The sequence below is a fragment of the Eumetopias jubatus genome, unplaced genomic scaffold, assembly GCF_037043125.1.
Source record: "Eumetopias jubatus isolate StellerSeaLion01/CBP00866 unplaced genomic scaffold, mEumJub1_p1.0 scaffold_3, whole genome shotgun sequence".
NCBI lineage: Eukaryota > Metazoa > Chordata > Mammalia > Carnivora > Otariidae > Eumetopias > Eumetopias jubatus.
Window position 1 is genome coordinate 110073095 of NW_028274809.1, and position 23373 is coordinate 110096467.

The 23373-nt window shown below is 40.7% G+C and overlaps 1 protein-coding gene and 1 non-coding gene across 4 annotated transcripts in view; one reads left to right on the top strand and one right to left on the bottom strand.

Moving 5' to 3' along the window:
* WDR33 (WD repeat domain 33) overlaps window positions 1–23373 on the bottom strand; it is a 109288-nt gene that overhangs the window by 81097 nt on the left and 4818 nt on the right. The window lies entirely within an intron of this gene.
* On the top strand, window positions 8157–8260 carry LOC114207372 (U6 spliceosomal RNA). Its single transcript, XR_003608847.1, has one exon. It is a non-coding gene; the product is annotated as a U6 spliceosomal RNA (small nuclear RNA).

Below are 23373 nucleotides of genomic sequence, written 5' to 3' on the forward strand. Positions count from 1 at the left end.
TTGTCAGATTTATACCTGGTTCTGGCGCTATTTAAATGGAACTGTGTTTTACTTATTTCCATTCACATTGTTCACTGCTAGTATAAAGAAATACAATTAATTTTTATACACTGTCCATTTATTCTGCAACCTTGCCAAATTCACATGTCGGTCCTAGAAGCTTTCATATAGATTCCTTGGAGTTTTCTGCATAGGCAATCATGTCATCTGCAAATAGGGGCAATTTACTTCTTTCTGTTCTAAAAGCTTTGTTTCATTTTCTTGCCTTATTGCACTGTTCTCAGTCTTAAAGGAGAAAGCATTCAGTCTTTCATTATTAAGTATTCTCTATTAAGTATGACATTAGCTATAAATTTTTATAGATGCCCTTCATCATGTGAAAGAAAAATGCTTCTATTCCTAATCTATAAGAATTTTTAGCAAGAAAGTATTAAGAAGGGTGCCTGGGTGGCTCAGTCAGTTAAGCATCTGCCTTCAGCTCAAGTCAGGATCCCAGAGTCCTAGGATCAAGCCTGCTGTCAGGCTCCTGGCTTAGTGGGGAGTCTGCTTTTCCCATTCCCTCTGTCTGCCTCCCCTCCCCCCATCGTGCTCTCAGTCTCTCTCTCTCAAATAAATAAATAAAATCTTAAAGAAAGAGACTGAGAGAGAAGAAAAGAAAAGAAAGAAAGAAAAAGAAAAATTAAGAATTGGGGCACCTCGGTGGCTCAGGTGTTAAGCGTCTGCCGTCGGCTCAGGTCATGATCCCAGGGTCCTGGGATAGAGCCCCACATCGGGCTCCCTGCTCAGCAGGAAGCCAGCTTCTCCCTCTCCCACTCCCCACTTGTGTTCCCTCTCTCGCTGTGTATCTCTCTGTCAAATTAATAAATAAAATCTTAAAAAAAAAAAAAAGAATTTGTCAGGGGCACCTGGGTGGTTCAGTCAGTTAAGTGCCTGCCTTTGGCTCAGGTCATGATTCTGGGGATCCCAGGATCGCACAGATCCAGGATCCAGCCCCACGTCAGGCTCCCTGTGTTCTCCTCCCCACTCGTGCTCTCTCGCCATCTATCTCTGTCTCTCTCAAATAAATAAAATATTTAAGAAAGAATTTTTGTCAAATGCTTATTTGTCTACATAGATGATAATATGGCTTTTCCTAGTCTATTAATATAGTTAATTAGCCTGACTTTCAAATGTAGAACACCCCTGCATTCCCAAAATAAATCCCATTGGTCATGATGTATCATCCTTTTTATATATTGTTGAATTTTAATTACTACCATTTTGTTGTGACTTTTACATCTATGTTCATGAAGGATACTGGTGTAGCTTTCTTTTCTTGTAATATTTTAATCTAGTTCTATATCAAGCCCCATACAATGAGTTGATAAGTATTCCTTCTAATATTTCCTGAAAGAGATTGTACAGAATTGGTATTATTTCCTCCTTAAATGTTTGGTAGAATTCACCTGTGAAATAATCTGAATGGACCTCAACTTTCCTCTAACGGAAGGTTTTTATATGAATTCAGTTTCTTTAAGAGAAGACTATTCTGGTTATCTGTTTCTTCTTGAATGAGTTTTGGTAGTTTGTTCTTTGAAGGAAGTGATCAATTTCACTAAAGTTGCCACATTTTAGCCATAGAGTTGTTCATGTATTCTCCTACTATTATTTTAACATCTATAAGATCTGCAGTGATAGCCCCTCTTTCATTCCTGATATTAACTTGGGCTCCTCCCTATCCATGCCCTGCCTCTATTTCAACAGTCTTTCATCCTTCCAAGTAAAAAATAGGTTCCATGGAAAAAGTGAATATTAACATTACAAAATTTCCTCAAGGGAACTGTAATACTTCTGTAAGTCGCAAAAGTGGTTTATCCACACTTCCCACTTCATCACACACTATGCATTAGTCTGCTTGGCTTGCCATAATATACTACCACAGATTGAGAGGCTTAAACAAAAATTTATTTTCTCACAGTTCTGGAGACTGAAAATTTGAGACCAGGGTGCCAGGTTCCTGGCTTACAGAGAGCCACCTTCTTGGTATGTCCTCATATGGCAGAAAGAGACAGCACGTTCTCTGGTGTCTCTTCTTATAAGGGTGCATCAGGAGGCCCCTATCTTCATTCCCTCATTTAAACCTAATTATCTCCCAAAGGCCAAATCTCCAAATCCCATCGTATTGGTAGTTAGGGTTTCAACATATGAATTGTACAAAGACATGATTCAGTCCACAGCATGCTATATTTAAAAAAAACACATACTCAAGGTAGGTGGGAGAATGGGTGACTTAAGTGATGGGGTTTAAGGAGTACATCTGTCATGACGAGCACTGGGTGATGTATGGAATAGCTGAATCACTATATTATACACCTGAAACTAATATAACACTGTACGTTAACTATACTAGAACTAAAATAAAATAAATTAAAACATATACTCAAGGCTTGACATATAACTATTTTTAATGATTCACCAATGACATTTCAAGAGAAACTGGCTTTTTTCTTCTCAACCACCAGTGTGAGGTGGTAGTAAACATACAATGACTATTAGTACAGTTTGGTACCACTGCCCTGAACCATGCTAAGGAGCCAGCAGTTTTATCCATTACTACTTTCACACCATAAGTAGAAATGTTAACACAGTAAAAGGCCTAATAATATCTTAGTATAATCATGAAAGTAGTTCTGAGGGGTGTCTGGGTGGCTCAGTCAGTTAAGCACCTCAGGTCATGATCTCAGGGTCCTGGGATCAAGCCCTGAGTCATGCTCCAAGCTCAGCGAGAGTCTGCTTGTCCCTCTCCCTCTGCCCACCCCCGCCCCCACCACTCATACACTCTAATAAATAAAATCTTAAAAAAAAAAAAAAGATGGAGCGCCTGGGTGGCTCAGTTGGTTAAGCGACTGCCTTCAGCTCAGGTCATGATCCTGGGGTCCTGGGATCGAGTCCCGCATCAGGCTCCCTGCTCAGCGGGGAGTCGGCTTCTCCCTCTGACCCTCCCCCCTCTCATGCTCGCTCTCTCTCATTCTCTCTCTCAAATAAATAAATAAAATCTTAAAAAAAAAAAGAAAGTAGTTCTGACCTGTTTTAAAACTCACCACTGCCATACAGTTAAATTCAAATAACTAGCACAGAAAAAAATTTCACAAACTACGAAGTATATTAGCAATTTAAGGTATTATTACAAATTATTCACAAGAGCTATAACCAACACTGAAAACTTGACCCATTCCTAAACTTTCCAAATTCACTTATGAAATTACAAAAGCTATGCTTTTACCTTATAAATATAAACCTTAGAAGGAAATGGAAAAATCTACAGACTCTAAAAAAGAATAAATAAAACTATCTTGGTTGGCTATCCTGGTTGTGATGAGAACAAACGAATGAATAAAGCAGGACAGTGGTGCTACAAACACACTCATGTTTGTATATGCTTATACACTTATAGAAAAATATACCAGAAACTTTACCAGTGATTCTATCTCGGGAAGGGAACTAGATGACTTAATGTAAGGGTGAGAAGAAATTTAGTCAACATTTTGAATGTTAGACCATCTCTTAAATGTATTACCCCCCAAAATAAATGAAGTTTCCCAAAAATAAATGAGTTTGTTTCACTGGTAATAATGTTTTGGGGTACATTAAAAACTCAATTTAAAACACTGTAGGGGCACCTGGGTGGCTCAGCCAGTGAAGCATCTCCCTTCGGCTCAGGTCATGATCCCGGAGTCCTGGGATCGAGCCCCGCCTCGGGCTCCCTGGTCTGCGGGAAGCCTGCTTCTCCCTCTCCCACTCCCCCTGCTTGTGTTCCCACTCTCACTGTGTCTCTGTCAAATAAATAAATAAAATCTTTAAAAAAAATAAAAATAAATATAAAAAACACTGTAAAATTTCACCCTCTTACTCAACTTGGCAAATAGAAGCCAAAATCCAGTTGTTTTTAAGAATATATTTTTCTATTCCAGCATACATGTATATAACCTCTCTAAAGCAATAATACGATCTCTTTTAATGACCAGATATTATTCATTTATAAATGACAAAAATATAAATTCAGCTGCTTATTCTATGTTGGATTAAGATTTCAACCATAAACCTGGGATAGTTTTAACTGGAAGCTCTGTAAGACTGAAAAACAACATGCCTGCTATCCATATGATAGGTCTCTCCAAATGGAGAATTCAGTCCAATACAGTATGTTTAGAGAACTGACAATCAGCTTCACCATTACATTATTTCAAATACACAAACAAGGCAAAAGCCTAACATTTAATCTATTTGGAACACTTTTTTCTTTAAATACTTTTAACCAAAATTAATTTTACTTTTTTTAAGATTTATTTCTGAAAGTGAGCGAGTACTGGAGTGCAAGTGGGGGGAGGGGCAGAGGGAGCAGGAGACAGACTCCCTGCAGAGCAGAGAGCCTGATACAGGGCCTGATCCCAGGACCCTGAGATCATGACCTGAGCTGAAATCAAGAGTTGAACACTCAAATGACTGAGCCTCCCACCACACCCCCAAAATTAATTTTAAATGGAAAATACGACTGTCAAAAAAAACAGCTGTCCTTTCATATGTGCTTATGCGATACTGAGAGGAAAAGAGGAAAGGGATACCTAGTCTAGATTATGACACTAAAGAGACATAACCAACCTTGATGGAACCCTGATTTTTTTTTTAAGATTTTATTTATTTAACAGAGAGAGAGAGAGCACAAGCAGGGGGAGCGGGAGAGGGAGAAGCAGGCTCCCTGCTGAGCAGGGAGCCCAATCTCGGGGCTTGATCCCAGTATTCTGGGATCATGACCTGAGCTGAAGGCAGATGCTTAACCGAATGAGCCACCCAGGCGCCCTGGAACCCTGATTTAAAAAAAAAAAATTTTTAAACAAGTGTCAGCAAGGATGTGGAGAAAAGGGATACCTTGTGCACTGTTGGTGTGAATGTAAATTGGTGAAGCCACTATGGAAAACAGTATAGAGGTTCCTCAAAATATTAAAAACAGTAACTACTCTATGACCCAGCAATTCTACTTCTGAGTATTTCTCTGAAAAAAAAAAACAAAACTACTAATTCAAAAAGATATGCACCCCATGTTTACAACCTCCCAAGTGTCCACCAACAGATAAATGGATAAAGAAAGTGTGCGTGTGTGAATTAAGAACTGCAGTATTTGGCCATAAAAAAGAATGAAATTTTGCCATTTTTGACAACATAGATGGACCTTGAGGACTAAGTGAAATAAGTCAGACAGAGAAAGACAAATACCGTATAGGTGAAACTTACATGTGGAATCTAAAAACAAAAATAGCCACACACATAGACTTAAGAAAACAGATTGGTGGTTGCCAGAGGCGGGGGATGGAGGTGGGAGACATGGGTGAAGGGGATCAAGACGCACAAACTTCTAGTTATAAAATAAGTAAGTCATAGGGATGTAATGGACACTATGGTGACTCTAATTAATAATTCTGTACTGCAGGGCGCTTGGGTGGCTCAGTGGGTTAAGTGTCTGCCCCAGGTTAGGCTCTCTGCTCAGCAGGGAGGCTGCTTCTCCCTCTCCCTCTGCCTACCGCTCCCCCTGCTCGTGCTCTCTGTCAAACAAATAAATAAAATCTTTAAAAAATAATAATAATACTGTAGTGCACATCTGAAAGTAGCTAAGAGTGTAGATCTTAAAAGTTCTCATCACAAGAAAAGAAACTTTGTGACTATGTAAGGTGATGGCTGTTAACGAAATCTGTGGTGATCATTTTGCAATACACACAAATATCAAACCATTATGTTGTACACATGAAAATGATATATTTTATGTCAACTATACCTCAATTTTAAAAATATAGTGCAAAAAAAAGTTATAAAAAATAATTTATTGAATTTATACAGTTCAATTTGGTAAACTGGGTAAATAAAATTAGGTAAATAGGGGTGCCTGGGGTGGCTCAGTTGTTAAGCGTCTGCCCTCGGCTCGGGTCATGATCCCAGGGTCCTGGGATTGAGCCCCGCATCAGGCTCCCTGCTCGGCGGGAAACCTGCTTCTCCCTCTCCCACTCCCCCTGCTTGTGTTCCCTCTCTCGCTATCTCCCTCTATGTCAAATAAACAAATAAAATCTTTAAAAAAAAAAATAGGTAAATAGAATTGACCTAGCTATGGCAGATAAACAGAATAAGAATTAATATTTGGTAATTATTGCTAATTTTATCTTCTTATTGCTACTGTGGTAGAGAAAATTTCTTCATTCCTACTGATGATGACCACTGAGGTTTTTATTTTTCTTATTTTTATTTTTTATTATGTTCAATTAGCCAACACATAGTTCGTTAGTTTTTTTTAACATTCTTTTTTTTTAAGATTTTATTTATTTGAGAGAGCGAGAATGAGAGACAGAGCACATGGGGGGGGTCAGAGGGAGAAGCAGGCTCCCCGCCGAGCAGGGAGCCCGATGCGGGACTCGATCCCAGGACTCCAGGATCATGACCTGAGCCGAAGGCAGTCGCTTAACCGACTGAGCCACCCAGGCGCCCCAGTACATTAGTTTTTGATGTAGTGTTCAGTGATTCATTAGTTGCATATAACACCCAGTGCTCATCACAACACATGCCCTCCTTAATACCCATCACCCAGTTACCCCATCCCCCACCCCCCTCCCTTCTGGAACTGAAGAGGAACTGAAATCTCTAATGAAGCTGCTATGTGTATTTATGAATATTAATGAATAAAAACTGCTTGGACAGTTTACCTTTTTTTAAGATTTATTTATTTGACAGAGAGAGAAAGCAGGAACACAAGTAGGGGGAGTGGGAGAAGGAGAAGCAGGCTTCCCGTGGAGCAGAGAGCCCGATGTGGGGCTTGATCCTAGGACGCTGGAATCATGACCTGAGCCGAAGACAGACGCTTAACGACTGAGCCACCCAGGCGCCCCTGGACAGTTTACCTTTAAAACATGTCTCGTTGCTGGATATCTGAATTGGTTTTTTTTGATTGTTGGGGTTTTTTTTTTTAAGATTTTATTTATTTAATTTTAAAGAAAGGAAGAGCAAGCACACAAGCAGGGGGGAGAGACAGCGGGAGGGGGAGAAGCGGACTCCCTGCTGAGCAGAAAGCCCCAATACGACACGACGGGGCTCTATCCCAGGACCCTGGGATCATGACCTGAGCCCAAGGCAGACGCTTACCCGACTGAGCCACCCAGGCACCCCATATATTTGAATTGTTTGAAAACATATCCTACTAAAACTCAAATCGCACTGATCATCATTGTACATAAAGCTTTAAGTAAAAAGAATCTTTGCTGCCTTGGGTGAAAAAAAAAACACTTCTTCTAGGCTGTATTTTAGTTTACTTGATTATTAAGAAAAGGTTAAATGCCAGGGGCACCTGGGTGGCTCAGTCGGTTAAGCATCTGCCTTCGACTCAGGTCATGATCCCAGGGTCCTGGGATACAGCCCCACGTCGGGCTCCCTGCTCAGTGGGGTAAAAAAGATACACAGCAAAGTTGTACCACTCTAATACTATTTGTAACACCTATTTGCAATGCCTCCACAGAACACCTAAATCTTGGGGGTAGGGGATATGGTATCACTAGAGCACAAAGAACAAGAAACTAGGAAAGCTAAGTTGGCCTCTATTTAAGGCTCTGATAACTTCCTTGCCTATGCTGGAGAAATTTTTGACACTTTGATCTCTAAAGGAAGGAATAAGATGAAGGACCACTAAGGGTGCCAGGGTGGCTCAGTCAGTTAAGCGTCTGCCTTTGGCTAAGTCATGATCTCGGGGTCCTGGGATCAAACCCACATTGAGCTCCCTGCTCAATAGGGAGCCTGCTTCTCCCTCTCCCTCTTCCCCTCCCCACTGCTTGAGCGCTCTCTCTCAGTAAATAAAATCTTTTTAAAAAATAAATTTCAGAAAACCATTCTATGATTTAACAGAGATCAAGGTAGACAAATAAAATATTTTGTTTTGCAAAAAGTCTTTCAGTCAAGTTCACAGGCATAAGCAACCAGAGAGAAATAACTAATAACTTCTGTATATCTATAACATGAAATTTTATAATCACTAAATATCTTGAAACATTTAAACTACACGATCCAATGTTAAGTGGAAAAATCAGATTGTAAACAATTACAATTACTTTAAAAGAACCGTATGCTTTTGTGCAAAAGCCAAAAAATAGGTGCTTGCTTCAGCAGCACAAATACTAAAACTGGAATACAGAGAAGATTGGCATGGTCCCTGCACAAGTATGACATGCAAATTCATGAAACGTTCCACAAAACAACACAAAACAACAAAAAAAAAGCTCCCCAAAATGGAAAGGAACATAAAAAGAAAAAAAGTAACAATGCATGGGAGTTACAGTAATATTTGGCTGTCTTCTTTATACCTTCAGCTTTTCCAAGCCATCCACGACAGATATGGATTACTTTTATAAGAAGGTAGGAGTGATGTTTTTTTTTCTTTTTTTTTTTTTGTCCTTTCAGGTATTTTATTTTATTTATTTGACAGAGAGAGACACAGCGAGAGAGGGAATACAAGTGGGGGAGTGGGAGAGGGAGAAGCAGGGTTCCCACGAAGCAGGGAGCCTGATGCGGGGCTCCATCCCAGGACTCTGGGATCATGACCTGAACGGAAGGCAGACGCTCAACAACTGAGCCACCCGTAGGCGCCCCTGATGTTTTTCTTTTTAAAATACTCTTCTGAAATCTCCAACTCTGCCAGATACTCTCACAACCATTATTAGTAGATTCCTATACTGATGTTCTAAATTATTTTTGTTAATTTGTGCTTATTATGCTCAATTTATTCAGCAGTCTTTGCACTCCCAAAATATACTATGCATAATCCTTGAAAACACATATCTCACTGGTAAAAAGCCACATGTCTATCTTTCTGCCTAAATCGCAGTTTCCATGTAAGCAAGAACTGAATGTTTTTATTTTTTCTTAAAGATTTTATTTGAAAGAGAGCATGCATGCCCCAGTGTGCGCACATCCGCACGGGCACACAGGCGCACAGGCGCACAGTGGGGGAGGGCCGGGGGAAAGGGAGAACCAGGCTCCCCGCTGGGATCAGGACCTGAGCCAAAGGAAGATGCTTAACTGAGCCACCGCGCCCCAGGACTGAATGTTTTTAATCTCTGTATTTCCAATGTCTTGCATGCCGCCTGGCACATATAAAAATTGTCACAGATATCCATTAAAATATATACTAACAGAAAATCACCATTGGAACACCCAATAATACTTGCTGCATACAGGTTCCACCAATGGATGCTAAAATTAGTGGACAAAAGTTTGAGAGCAGTATATTTACATAATTTCAAAGTATCACCTCCAAGATACTTATTAGTTACGAAGGAAAAAACATTAACTATGCAGTACAGAGGATCAGCAAAGTATTTGCTCACAGGGGCGCCTGGGTGGCTCAGTCAGTAAGCATCTGCCTTCGGCTCGGGTCAGGGTCCCAGGGTCCTGGGATCAAGCCCCACATCAGGCTCTCTGCTCAGCGGGAAGCCTGCTTCTCCCTCTCCCACTCCCCCTGCTTATGTTCCCTCTCTTGCTAGGTCTCCCTCTGTCGAATAAATAAATAAAATCTTAAAAAAAAAAAGAATTTGCTCACAGAACATTAATTTTTCTGTTTGTATATTACAAGGAATGAGCTAAGAGAATTTTCACCAAATTGAAAGGGTATGTTCAGGGGCGCCTGGATGGCTCAGTTGTTAAGTGTCTGCCTTCAGCTCGGGTCATGATCCCAGGGTCCTGGGATCAAGCCCCGCATTGGGCTCCCTGCTCGGCGGGAAGGCTGCTTCTCCCTCTCCCACTCCCCCGCTCGTGTTCCCTCTCTCGCCGTCTCTCTCTCTCTCTCTCTCTCTCTCTCGCTGTCTCTCTCTCTCTCATCAAATAAATAAAATCTTTAAAAAATAAATAAAAAATAAAAATAAGAATCTTAAAAAAAAAAAGAAGAAAGTGTATGTTCCAGATAGTCTAAACTTAAAATACAGAATACCTGTTGCACATACAAAATAAACCTTTTGGGGGAGTGGGGAAGACAATCCTTGAGATACACAAAGAGATAAAGTTCATTTGCCAGAATAACTGTAACAGAGACAATTAATTAATGTTAATAACCCTCTTAACTATCAAGAGACATGTCTTCTTTGTTAAGACTCTTGGACAGAGAAAGCAAATGGTGGTTTCAACTACCGCTCAACAGGTTGGCAGAGCATAGAGACTTGATCTGCTACTGAAATACTTCTCTGAGAAAGTCTTAAAAAGAGTGTATGAGGATACCTCGGGGGCTCTATCTGTTAAACTTCTGACTCTTGATTTTGGCTCAGGTCATGATCTCAGAGTTGTGAGATGAGGTCCCAGTGCTAGGCTCTGCATTGGGCAGGGAGTCTGCTTATCTCCCTCTCTCTCTGCCCCTCCCCCCATTAACAGACGTGTGCGCGTCCACGCGCATCGCGCACAAGTCGCGAGTCTCTCAATCTTAAAAAAAAAAAAAGAGGGGCTCCTGGGTGACTCAGTTAAGTGTCTGCTTTCGGCTCTGGTCATGATCCCAGGGTCCTCGGATCCAGCCTGGCATCAGATCCAGCCTGACTTAAGGCTCCCTGCTCAGCAGGGAGTCTGCTTCTCCTTCTCCTCCTGCCCTTTCCCCCTGCTTGTGCACTCTCTCTCCCTCTCAAATAAATTAAAAAAAGAAATCTTGGGGTGCCTGGGTGGCTCAGTCGGTTAAGCCACTGCCTTCGGCTCGGGTCATGATCCCAGAATCCTGGGACCGAGCCCCACGTCAGGCTCCCTGCTGCGCGGAGAGCCTGCTTCTCCCTCTCCCTGCTACTCTGCCTATTTGTGCTCCCTTTCTCTCTCTCTATTAAATAAATAAATAAAATCTTTTTTAAAAAATCTTTAAAAAAACAGTTTTTGGGGGGGACGCCTGGGTGGCTCAGTTGGTTAGGCAACTGCCTTCGGCTCAGGTCATGATCCTGGAGTACCGGGATGGAGTCCCGCATTCGGCTCCCTGCTCAGCAGGGAGTCTGCCCTCTGACCCTACCCCCTCTCATGTTCTATCTCATTCTCTCTCTCAAATAAATAAAATCTTAAAGTTTTTTTATTTTATAAATTAAAAAAATAAAAAGTGTGTGTATGAAAAATTAAAAAGCAGGATGACCGCTCTAAATAAACAAGATCAAGGATACAACCAAATGGAACACATAAACCTTGATTATTAGGTCCTGGGGTTTGAAAAAAATCTATCAAAGACCATTTGAATGTAGACCAGATATTACATAATAATAGGGAACTATGGCAAATTTTCTTAGATGTGATACTGCATGTTGCTACTGCATGCTGAATGAAGCATTATGTAATGATGTCTGCAATTACTCTCAAATAGTTAAAAAATATGTATATACATATGTATGAATGCAGAGATAGACTGTTACAGGTTTAATTACCTCCCCTCCTCAAAATCACTATGCTGAAGTCCTAACCCTCAGTATCTTATTGGGGAATAGGGACATTGCAGATGTCGTTAGTTAAGATGAAGTCATATGGAATAGGATGAGTCTGTAATTCAATAGGATTGGTGTCCTCATAAAAAGGAGAAATTTGGACACACGTAAAGAATGGAGTTACATTGGCACAAGCTAAGGAACTACCAGAAACTAGGAGAGAGGTCTGGAACAGATCCTTCCCTAACACCATCAGAGGGAACAAGGCCCTACTGACATCTTGATCTCAGTCACCTAATCTTTAGAACTGTAAGACAGTAAGTGACTATTGTTTAAGCCACTCAGTTGTGTTATGGCAGCCCTAGCAAACTAATAGAAAAACAAAATACCGTAAAACTGTAACAAATGTTGAATCTGGGAGGCAAGTATATGGTATTTATTAATTTCTTTCAACTTTTGTGTATACCTAAAATGTTTAATACCTTAGGTAATGCCTTAGAAATGTGTGAATATTCTGTTTTCCAGCAATCAACCCTTTAGTAGCCACTGATAATATTTACCTGAGTAAAACGAACTTTATCAATATCCATAAAATAACTTGCTGGGATTTTGACTGGGCTCACACTGAATCTACAAATCAAACTGAAAAGAACTGCCATCTTGACAATATTGAATCTTCCTGTTCATGCATATGGAGATATTTTTCCATTTATTTAGGTATTCTTTGATTTCCTTCAGAGTTTTACAGGAAACTCCAAAGAGTTTTCCTCATGTAGATCTTGTACACTTTTGGGGGGTTTTTTTGTTGTTGTTTGTTTTTTTTAAAGATTTTATTTATTTACTTGACAGAGAGAGACACAGCGAGAGAGGGAACACAAGCAGAGGGAGAAGCATGCTTCCCACTGAGCAGGGAGCCCGAGGCGGGGCTCGATCCGAGGACCCTGGATCATGACCTGAGCTGAAGGCAGACACTTAACTGAGCCACCCAGGCGCCCCTGTACACTTTTTTTGGATGAAACCTAAGTCGTTGTGGTTTTTTTTGGGGGGGTGCTAATACAGATGGCACTGCTTTAATTCCAGATTTGAATTGTTCATTGCTGGTATATAAGAAAGCAACTGGCTTTTGTATATTTACCTTGTATTCTGAAACCTTGCTATAATCACTTATTAGTTACAGAAGATTTTTGTTGATTCATGAAATTTTCTACATAGACAATCACATCATCTATGAACAAAAACAATTTTAGTTCTTCCTTCCCAATCTGTCTTTTATTTCCTTTTCTTGTCTTACTGCATTCTCTAGGACTTCCAGGACAGTGTTGAAAAGGAGTGGCAAGCATGGACATCTTTGCCTTGTTCCAGATATTAGCATCTAATTTCTCACTATTTTTTTTAAGATTGTATTTATTTACTTGAGAGAGCAAGAAAGGGAGCGAGCATGAGAAGATGGAGGGGCAGAGAGAGAGGAACAAGGAGACTGCCCGCTGAGCAGGGAGCCAGACACAGGGCTTGATCCCAGGATTCCAAGATCATGACCTGAGCAATAGTCAGACGCTTAACCAACAGCCATCCAGGCACCCCATAATTTCTATTGAGTGTGAGGGTTTTGTAGATGTGCATGATTAATCTATTAACATAATATAAATTTTCTTCATAAACTCATATGATGTAATGAAGTACATTAGTTCATTTTTGAGTGTAAACCAGGCATGCATACCTGGAATAAACCCCATTTTGTCATAATGTATATAATTCTTTTTATTCACCATTAGATTCAACTGACTATTCTGTTGAGAATGTCTGCATTTTATATTCATGAAAAATACTGATCTGTAGTATTCCTCCTTATGATCTTTATGTGGTTTTGGTATTAGGGTAATGCTGGCTTCATAGAATGAATTAGGAAATATTCACTATATGAGGTTTCTAGAGTAGTCAAATTCATAGAGACAGAAAGGAGAATGGTGCTTGTCACAGGCTGAGGGAAGAATAGGGAGTTAGTGTTTAATGGGTACAGAGTTTCAGTTAGAAAAGCTGAAAGGGTTCTGGAGATAGATGGTTCTACAACACTGTTAATGTATTTAATGTCAAACAAGTGTATACTTAAAAATGTTAACTACACTGGAAGAAAAAAAATAAAGTTAAAATGGTCAATTTTATGTTAAGCATATTTTAACACCAAAACAAACAAACAAAACTAGACCTGGAACCCAGGTACTCAGTAAGTGTGTGATAATCTAGTGGCCTTATTAAATGCATTATGAAGGATTATTTTTAAAATGCTATGAGGGAATGCTATGGGAAGAAACAAGAATTAATGAGTGGGGAAGCACAGACGTAAAACAGAAAAGTTTCAGGTAAATTAATTTATGCAGTGATAAAAGAAGGAATATACCAACTGGAAAAGGGGAAGAAGGGGGATTCCAAGCAAAGAAAACAGCAATAGGAGTAAAAGGTGTGTTTTTTTTTTAAAGATTTTATTTATTTATTTGACAGAAAGAGACACAGTGAGAGAGGGAACACAAGCAGGGGGAATGGGAGAGGGAGAAGCAGGCCTCCTGCGGAGCGGGGAGCCCGATGCGGGGCTCGATCCCAGGACCCTGGGAACACGACCTGAGCCGAAGGCAGACACTCAACGACTGAGCCGCCCAGGCGCCCCTAGTAAAAGGTTTTTGTATCAATTGAGACACAACGGACATACAACACTGTATTCGTTTTAGGTGCACTTGAGTTTTTAAAAGTGGTTCATGGACAGGGTAAGTGTTAAGAGGGAGCAGCAGAGGAAAAAGCTGAAAACCTAAGTTCATATAGTGGAGCTAGATTCTGAAATTCATGTTATGCCAACCTAGACATGCTAAAGACATGCTAAATCTATCAAATAATGCAGTGAGACTTACCTGGGGTCTATGGATACATAAACAGGCAAAAGGATTTCAGTGACACCCCCCCACTTCAAGTTGCAAGAACTCTAATATGAATATTTACATTTTTCCTGGGAAAAGAGTATACAACTTTCATCAGATACCCCATGAGGTCCAAAAAGTGTAACACTAGCGTTGGAGACAATGATGAATCATCCCAGAAATGTAAGTAAGAAAGTGTGAATCTTAGAAAAATAAATTATCCTATGAAACGTAACACAGGGATAAGAGGCCAGAAAACAATTTAATCAACTATAATAATGCAGGGAAAAATGAGTATATGTTTTTACTAACATCTTTTGCTAAATTTTTTACATTCTTCATAAATTTTTACTAAAATCTGAATTTTTTCCCTAAACAAAACAAGATTCTAATGAACTGCCTTTCGGGATCTACCTTACATAAGGTATTCAATGAGCTGCATAACATTTTACTATGCAAAAATATATCCCATAAAAATTACCAAAAAGGGACAAATTAGTGATTTTAAATTCCCCTCACTGCTGAAGAATGCTGAAGAATGACTCCTCTAAGTGCCTGGGTGGCTCAGTCAGTTGAGCATCTGACTCTTGGTTTTGGCTCAGATCCTGGTCTCAGGGTCCTAGGATCAAGCCCCACACCCGGCTGCACACTCAGCATGGAGTCTGCTTGTCCCTCTCTCCCTCTCTCTCTCCCTCTGCCCCTCCCCCATGAGCTCTCATTCTCTAAAATAAATAAATAAAATCCTAAAAAAAAATAAAACCAGAATGACTCCTCATCACTTACTGAGAAGCAACATCACTCCCAAAAGCAAAATCCAGGGGCACCTGGCTGGCTCTGTCAGTGGAGAAGCAACTCCTGATCTCTAGGTTGTTAGTTCAAGCCCAAAGTTGGGTATAGAGATCACTTAAAAAAAAAAAAAAAAAAAAGCAGGGGTGCCCGGGTGGCTCACTCGGTTGCGTATCCGACTTCGTCTCAGGTCATGATCTCAGGGTCTTGGGATCGAGCCCTTCACTGGGCTCCCCATGCGACAAGGAGTCTGCTTGTCCCTCTCCCCATACCCCACCCCCACTTGTGCACTCACTCTCACTAAAAAATAAAATCTTAAAAACAAAAGCAAAAACCATAATACAAGTTTGATGTGAGTAAAACAACCATATTCATACAGTAATAGTGCACATACTTTGACCAAGCAATTCCACTTCCATGAATTTATCCCTATACATATGTGAAGGTTATTCAATGAAGCACCTTTTGCATAGCCAAAGTCTGGAAACCACACAACTATTAAGTAGAGAACTAGTTAAAGTAAACCATGAAATATACATACAATGCATATTATGCAACTATCATAAAGGAGGTAGTTCTATTTAGGATCACCAAGATACATTGTCAAGTCAAAAAAAGCAAAGTACAAAACAATGTATAAAATATTACTGTGTATGTGAAAAGTAACCAAAAAAGGAACATATACACATCTACAGTATATAAACTTGCTACATATACCTCAAAATTACTTTGGAAGATTTTGTAACAAAATGTTAACAGGGATAGCTACTGGATAGATAAAAGGAGAAGACAACTGCAGGAAGAAGACAGATCACTGTACATCCTCTTGTACCTTTTACTTTAACACACGCATACAGTATGTAAATGAATGAGTGAATGCATAAAAACAAAATAACTTATAAAAGTAATGCTACCTAACTATAGTGTTAGGAACATGGTCACACACGAAACTGGAAATGTATACTCTGGGCACAAAACTGACGTAAAAAATATAACTGGAAATGAGCACTGTGGGTAGAAAATGTGGGTGAAAAATACTCTTTATTAATATCAACTATAATTTGAGTACATGAAACATGAAGGAGGCACTGAGCAACACATTTGGGATGTGTGGGTGGGTTGGTGGGTGGGTGTGTTTATAAAACCTACCAAGAAATAAGTCTGCTAAATGCAGATTTAAAAGCTAAAAATCACTGCATTACTAAAACAAAAGTACACCAAAGTCCTTACTGGTGAGCAATTCTGAGCAAAGCTATATGTAGCAACTTAAGGACCACAAAACAATGTAATTTCTTAATTCCTGATGGAAGATCTTCCTGTTTTAGGCTCTTCTAGGTATGTAACTGTTGTAACTTTAGCTCTCTCCCAAAGACAATGAACCAAAAAGCCCTTACAAGTTATACTACGAAATGCTCTGGGTTTTTTTGTAAAGGTGGAAAAAAGAACACTAAACTGGTAGTCAGATGACCTGGATTCTGTCACTATGTGACTACAAACAAATTTAATCTCTTCAATCCTGTTCATATTCAAATTAAAAGGTCTAAATGTGATGACCTCCAGAAATAAACCAATTCTATAATTTCAAGATTACACAGGGAGCAGTCAAGAATTTTCCAAAGTTTCTTTCAGCTCATTTTTAACCTAGTTTAACAACTAAACTGAAGGTTAAAAACAACCACCTAAATTGAAGGTAAAAGCACTTAACAGAACACACAAAATCATTCCCAAAGCAACGATCCTAAAGAGATGGTCCTGTGTATTTCAACTTTGTCAATAGCAAGATGAAATGACAAGCTTAAGGCTTTGAGTGCCTCTTGATTGGGAAACAGTAGTCCTCAGTTTCTAGTTCTATTACCCATATTGGCCTAAAGCCTAACAAGTTCCTCAGTATTTAGCATATGCAGTGTCTTCAATTACCCTATGACACACACTATCATAATTTGATATTTCCCTCCAAACCAGTCTGGATCTCAAAAATACAGTGGTTATGGGCGCCTGGGTGGCTCAGTTGGTTAAGCGACTGCCTTCGGCTCAGGTCATGATCCTGGAGTCCCGGGATCGAGTCCCACATCGGGCTTCCTGCTCGGCAGGGAGTCTGCTTCTCCCTCTGACCCTCTTCCCTCTCGTGCTTTCTATCTCTCATTCTCTCTCTCTCTCAAATAAATAAATAAAATCTTTAAAAAAAAAATACAGTGGTTATTAAGGATACAATAAACTGAGAGTTAATCAAATATTAAAAATGAAGTTAAAAAAATTCACCAAAAAAATATATGCCCTTCATTATTTGACATGAACCTCTCCTTTATGAAATAAAGGTTCAGGGTACCTGGGTGGCTCAGTCAGTTAAGCGCCTGCCTTCGGCTCAGGTCATGATCCCAGGGCCCTGGGATCGAGTCCTCCACATTGGGCTCCTGTTCAACGGGGAGCCTGTTTCTCCCTCTGCCCATCCCCCCTGCCCATGATCGATCTCTCTCTCTCTCAAATAAAGAAAATCTTTAAAAAAATAAATAAAAGGGGCGCCTGGGTGGCTCAGTCGTTAAGCGTCTGCCTTTGGCTCAGGTCATGATCCCAGGGTCCTGGGATCAAGCCCCGTATCGGGCTCCCTGCTCCACGGGAAGCCTGCTTCTCCCTCTCCCACTCCCTCTGCTTGTGTTCCCTCTCTCGCTGTGTCTCTCTCTGTCAAATAAATAAATAAAACCTTTAAAAAAAATTTTTAAATAAATAAATAAAATAGGGGTGTCTGGGTGGCTCAGTCATTAAGCATCTATCTGCCTTTGGCTCAGGTCATGATCCCAGAGTCCTGGGATCAAGCCCCGCATCAGGCTCCCTGCTCCGCGGGAAGCCTGCTTCTCCCTCTCCCACTCCCCTGCTTGTGTTCCCTCTCTCGCTGTGTCTCTCTGTGTCAAATAAAATCTTTAAAAAAAATAATAATAAATAGAATTGAAGGTTCAATAATTATGTAAAACTGCTTTTATTAGAACCAAAACTAAAGCTTACAGATTTTTCTTTTTTTTAAGATTTATTTTAGAGAGAGAGCACACTAGCAAGACAGAGCAGGAGTGGACAGGAGAGGGAGATGTGGGGCTCGATCCCAGGACCTTGGGATCATGACCTGAGCCTATGGCAGATGCTTACCGACTGAGCCACCTAGGTGCCCCAAAAGCTTATAGATTTCTAACCACAAAAGTAAAACTCTCTATAACTTTCTAACCAAAAAGTCAAAGTCATATTCATATTTACAACCATGGATAACAATCCACATTCTTGGTTGGGTAAATCGAAAGCTTGACAAATTGCTAATTGCATTAAATACAGCAAATATATATATTCATGACTATGGGTGAGACAAAGCCTTCTTTAGATATGACACCGAAGGGTGCCTGGCTGGCTCCAGTCGGCGGAGCGTGCAACTCTTGATCTCCAGTTTGTGAGTTCAAACCCCACGTTCAGTGTAGATTACTTAAAAATAAAATCTTAAAAAAAAAAAAAAGATATGACACCAAAAGCACAACCAACAGAAGAAAAAAAGAGATAAAGTGGACATCATCAAAATTACTTTTGTGCTTCAATAACACCATCAAGAAAGTGAAAAGACGGGGGCGCCTGGGTGGCTCAGTTGGTTAAGTGACTGCCTTCAGCTCAGGTCATGATCCTGGAGTCCCGGGATCGAGTCCCGCATCAGGCTCCCTCCTCAGCATGGAGTCGGCTTCTCCCTCTGACCCTCTTCCCTCTCGTGCTATCTCTCATTCCCTCTCTCTCAAATAAATAAAATAAAAACCTTAAGAAAAAAAAGTGAAAAGACGGGAGTGCCTGGGTGGCTCAGTTGTTAAGCATCTGCCTTCGGCTCAGGTCATGATCCCAGGATCCTGGGATCAAGCCCCGCATCGGGCTCTCTGCTCTGAGGAAAGCCTGCTTCTTCCTCTCCCACTCCCCCTGCTTGTGTTCCCTCTCTCGCTGTGTCTCTGTCAAATGAATAAATAAAATCTTAAAAAAAAAAAAAAGTCTGCCTACCCCTGGTCTAGATGTTGTTTCTCAAAGTGAGTATGAATGCAAAGATTTAAAAAAAAAAAAAAAAGAAAGAAAAGTGAAAAGACAATCCACGGAATGAGAGAAAATTTCTGCAAATCATAAATCTTATTAAGGGACATGTAGCATTTAGAATTTACAGAGAACTCTTACAACTCGATAATAAAAAGACAACCCGGGGTGCCTGGGTGGCTCAGTTGGTTAAGCGACTGCCTTGGGCTCAGGTCATGATCCCAGGGTCCTGGTATTGAGCCCCGCATCGGGCTCCCTCCTCGGCGGGAAGCCTGCTTCTCCCTCTCCCGCTCCCCCTCCTTGTGTTCCCTCTCTCACTGTCTGTCTCTGTCAAATAAATAAAATCTTTAAAAAAACAAAAATTAAAAAATAAAGATTTTATTTATTTGCGAGAGAGAGAAAGGGAGCGCTCACTTGCACCAGCACAAGCAGAGAAGAGCAGAGGGAAAGGGAGAAGCAGACACCCCGCGGAGTAGGGAGCACAATGTGGGGCTCAATCCCAGGACCCCAGGAACATGACCTGAGCTTAAGGCAGATGCTTAACCAACTGAGCCACCCAGGCATCCCTCAGCTCAGGTTATTATATCAGGGTCCTAGGATTGATCCCCACGTTGGGCTCCCTGCTCAGCAGGGAGTCTGCTGCTTCTCCCTCTGCCCCTCCCCCTACTCATGTGCTCGCACTCTCTCAATAAGTAAAATCTTTAAAAAAAAAAATACACAGAATGAGGTATCACCTCACACCTACTTGAATGACTACTATGAAAGAAACAGGAAATAAGTGTTGGTGAGAATGTGGAGAAATTGGAACCCTTTTATACTATTAGTAGTATTGTAAAATGGTATTATCACTATGGAAAACAGGATGGAGGCTCCTCAAAAAATTAAAAATAGACTATCATATGATCCAGCAATCCCACTTCTGAGTATATATCCAAAAGAATTGAAAACAGGATCTTGAACAGATTGGACACCCATGCTCACAGCAGCACTATTCACAATAGCCATGGATGCCCCATGGATGAATGGATATACATAATGTGGTATATACATAGAATGGATTATTGTTCAGCTGTCAAAGGAAGGAAATCCTGTCACATGCTACAACATGGATGAACCTTGCAGACACTATGGTAAGTGCAATAAACCTGCCACTAAAAGAAATAATGCATGATTTCAATCATATGAGGTATGTTTATATGTATATATGTTTATGTTTATAGAAACAAAGTAGAACAGTAACTGCCAGGAGCTGGAGGAGGGAGAAATGGGGAGTTGTTCCATGAGTACAGAGTTTCAGTTTTGCAAGATAAAAAAAATTTCTCAATCTGTGGCACAAGTGAATGTACTTAACACTACTGAACTGTACACTTAAAAGATGGTTAAGATGATAAATTTTTTTTTAAGATTTTTATTTATTTGACAGAGAGGGACACAGCAAAAGAGGGAACACAAGCAGGGGGAGAGGGAGAAGGAGGCTTCCCGCCGAGCAGGGAGCCTGATGCAGGGCTCAATCCTAGGACCCTGGGATCATGACCTGAGCCTACGGCAGATGCTTAACGACTGAGCCACCCAGGCGCCCCAAGATGATAAACTTTTTTACAATTAAAAAAAAGGTCACAAGTTTTTACAAAGGAAAAATAAGAATACACACATACATACACTGGGTGAGCAAGAATGTGGGTGGAAGGACTACAGACTGAATATTCTTTCAATACAGTCTTATATTTTAAACCATGTAAATATTTGATATATAAAAAATTAAATTAAGCCTGGGTGGCTTAGTCAGTTAAGCATCTGTCTTCGGCTCAGGTCATGATCCCAGAGTCCTGGGATCAAGCCCCATGTCCCCACCTCAGGATTCCTGCTCAGCGGGGAGTCCACTTCTCCCTCTCCCTTTGCCCCTTCCCTTGCTCCTTCTCTCTCTCACTCTCTCTCTCAAATAAATAAAATCTTTCAAAATATATATATATATAAATTAAGTCAAGAAGAATAAAGACACCCCAATAATGAATGCAAACAAAGTCAAACTAATCAAAACTAATCAAACTGGGGGCGCCTGGTGGCTTAGTGATTTAAGCATCTGACTTCAGCTGAGGTCATGATCTCAGGATCCTGGGATTGAGCCCTGCATAGGGCTCTGCATTCAGTGGAGAGTCGGCTTGCCCCTCTCCGTCTGCCCCCCCCCACCCCCGCTCATGTGCTCTCCCTCTCAAAAACATAAAATCTTTATTAAAAAAAAAAAACTAGGGGTGCCTGAGTGGCTCAGTCAGTTAAGTGTCTGCCTTTGGCTCGGGTCATGATCCTGGGGTCCTGGGATTGAGCCCCACATCAGACTCCCTGCTCAGCAGAGAGCCTGCTTCTCCCTCTCCTGCTCCCCCTGCTTGTTCTCTCTCTCTCTGTCAAATGAATATATAAAATCTCTAAAAAAAGAAAAACTAATCAAGCCGACCAAGTAGGAAAAAGAAAAGTGTTATATGGCGCCTAGGTGGCTCAGTCGCTTAAGCGTGTGCCTTCAGCTCAGGTCAAGATCCCAGAATCCCGCATCGGGCTCCCTGCTCAGAAGGGAGTCTGCTCCTCCCTTTTCCTCTACCCCTCCCCCTGCTCCTGCTCTCTCTCTCGCCCACTCTCTTGCTCTAATAAATAAATAAATAATCTTCATAAAAAGTGTTATTTCAAGTAACTCTGAACACAGTTCTCTAACTGTTCATCTTCAGTGGGATATATTCTAAGGAAAATAAGGATTGAAATCACCCATACTCAGTAGGATTGTTAGTAATAATACTGGCACTGTAAATTTGACTCTTTTTTGTTGGAAATCCCAATAATACTGTTAACTGTGATTTGCGTTTAAAATACCAAGATGGAAAAAAATACCAATATGGGGGGGGGGGATACCTGGGTGGCTCAGTCAGTTATGCCTCTAGGTGTTGATTTCGTCTCAGGTCATGATCTCAGGGTACCGAGATCAAGGCCCAAATTGCACTCCACACCCAGCTTAAGATTCTCTCAGCGTGCCTGGGTGGCTCAGTCGGTTAAGTGTCTGCCTTCGGCTCAGGTTGTGATCTCAGAGTCCTGGAATCCAGCCCCACTTCCGGCTCTCTGCTCAGCAGAGACTCTGCTTCTCCCTCTCCCTCTGTGCACACGTGGGCGCGCTCTCTCTAATAAATAAAAAATCTTAAAAAAAAGAAAAAGATTCCCTCTCTCTCCCTCTGCCCCTTGCTCCCATGCATTCACGCACGTGCAAGCTCTCTCTCCCCCTCTCCCTCTCGCTCTTTCTTAAATAAAGAAAAACAAAATACTAACATAGAGGTACCGGACTGGCTCAGTCAATGGTGCATGCGATTCTAAATTTCCGGTTGTAAGCTCAAGCCCCACATTAGGTGTAGAAATTACTTAAAACTAAAATCTTAAAAAAATTAAAAAAGGGGTACCTGTGTGGTGCAGTTGGTTAAGTGCCCAACTCTTGGTTTCAGCTCAGATTGTGATCTCATCAGAGTCATGGGATCAAGCCCCATATTGGGCTCCATGCAAAGTATGGAGTCTGCTTAAGTTTCTCTCTCTCCCTCTCCTCCTCCCCACCTCGCACAGGCTCTTTCTCTCTCAATAAATCAATCATTCAATGAATCTTTTTTAAAAATAAGTTATATTAAATTAAAATACCAATATAAACTGATGATTTTTGAAAACACATTTCCTAGCTTTGTCCACTAATGACTCTAACTGACTGACATACTAAAAAAATTAAAATCTGTTGAGTATGTAATAATATCCCCCAAAATAAGAGAAAACAAAACAAAAGCCTTTACTCTTAAAAAATGTCAGTTATGGGGACGCCTGGGTGGCTTAGTCAGTTAAGCATATGCACTCGGCTCAGGTCATGATCCCATGGTCCTGTGGCTGAGCCCCGCCTCAGGCCTCCTGCTCATCAGGGAGCCTGCTTCACCCTCTCCCCCTGGCTTGTGCTCTCTCTCGCTCTCTCTCTCTCCAAATAAATAAAATCATCTTAAAAAAATAAATAATAAAAATTAAAATTGAAAAATTACAAAAATTAAAAGTGAATGCCAGAGACGATGCTAATTGCGTTAGGCAAAATAATGGTACTGTGTTTTTAATATTGCCTTAAGAGTCTGGTTTGAAATAAAAATGTATAAAGTGTGAAAGAATGACATTATTTTAAAGAGATGCATCCTGAGGTATTTAGGGGACAAACAGCA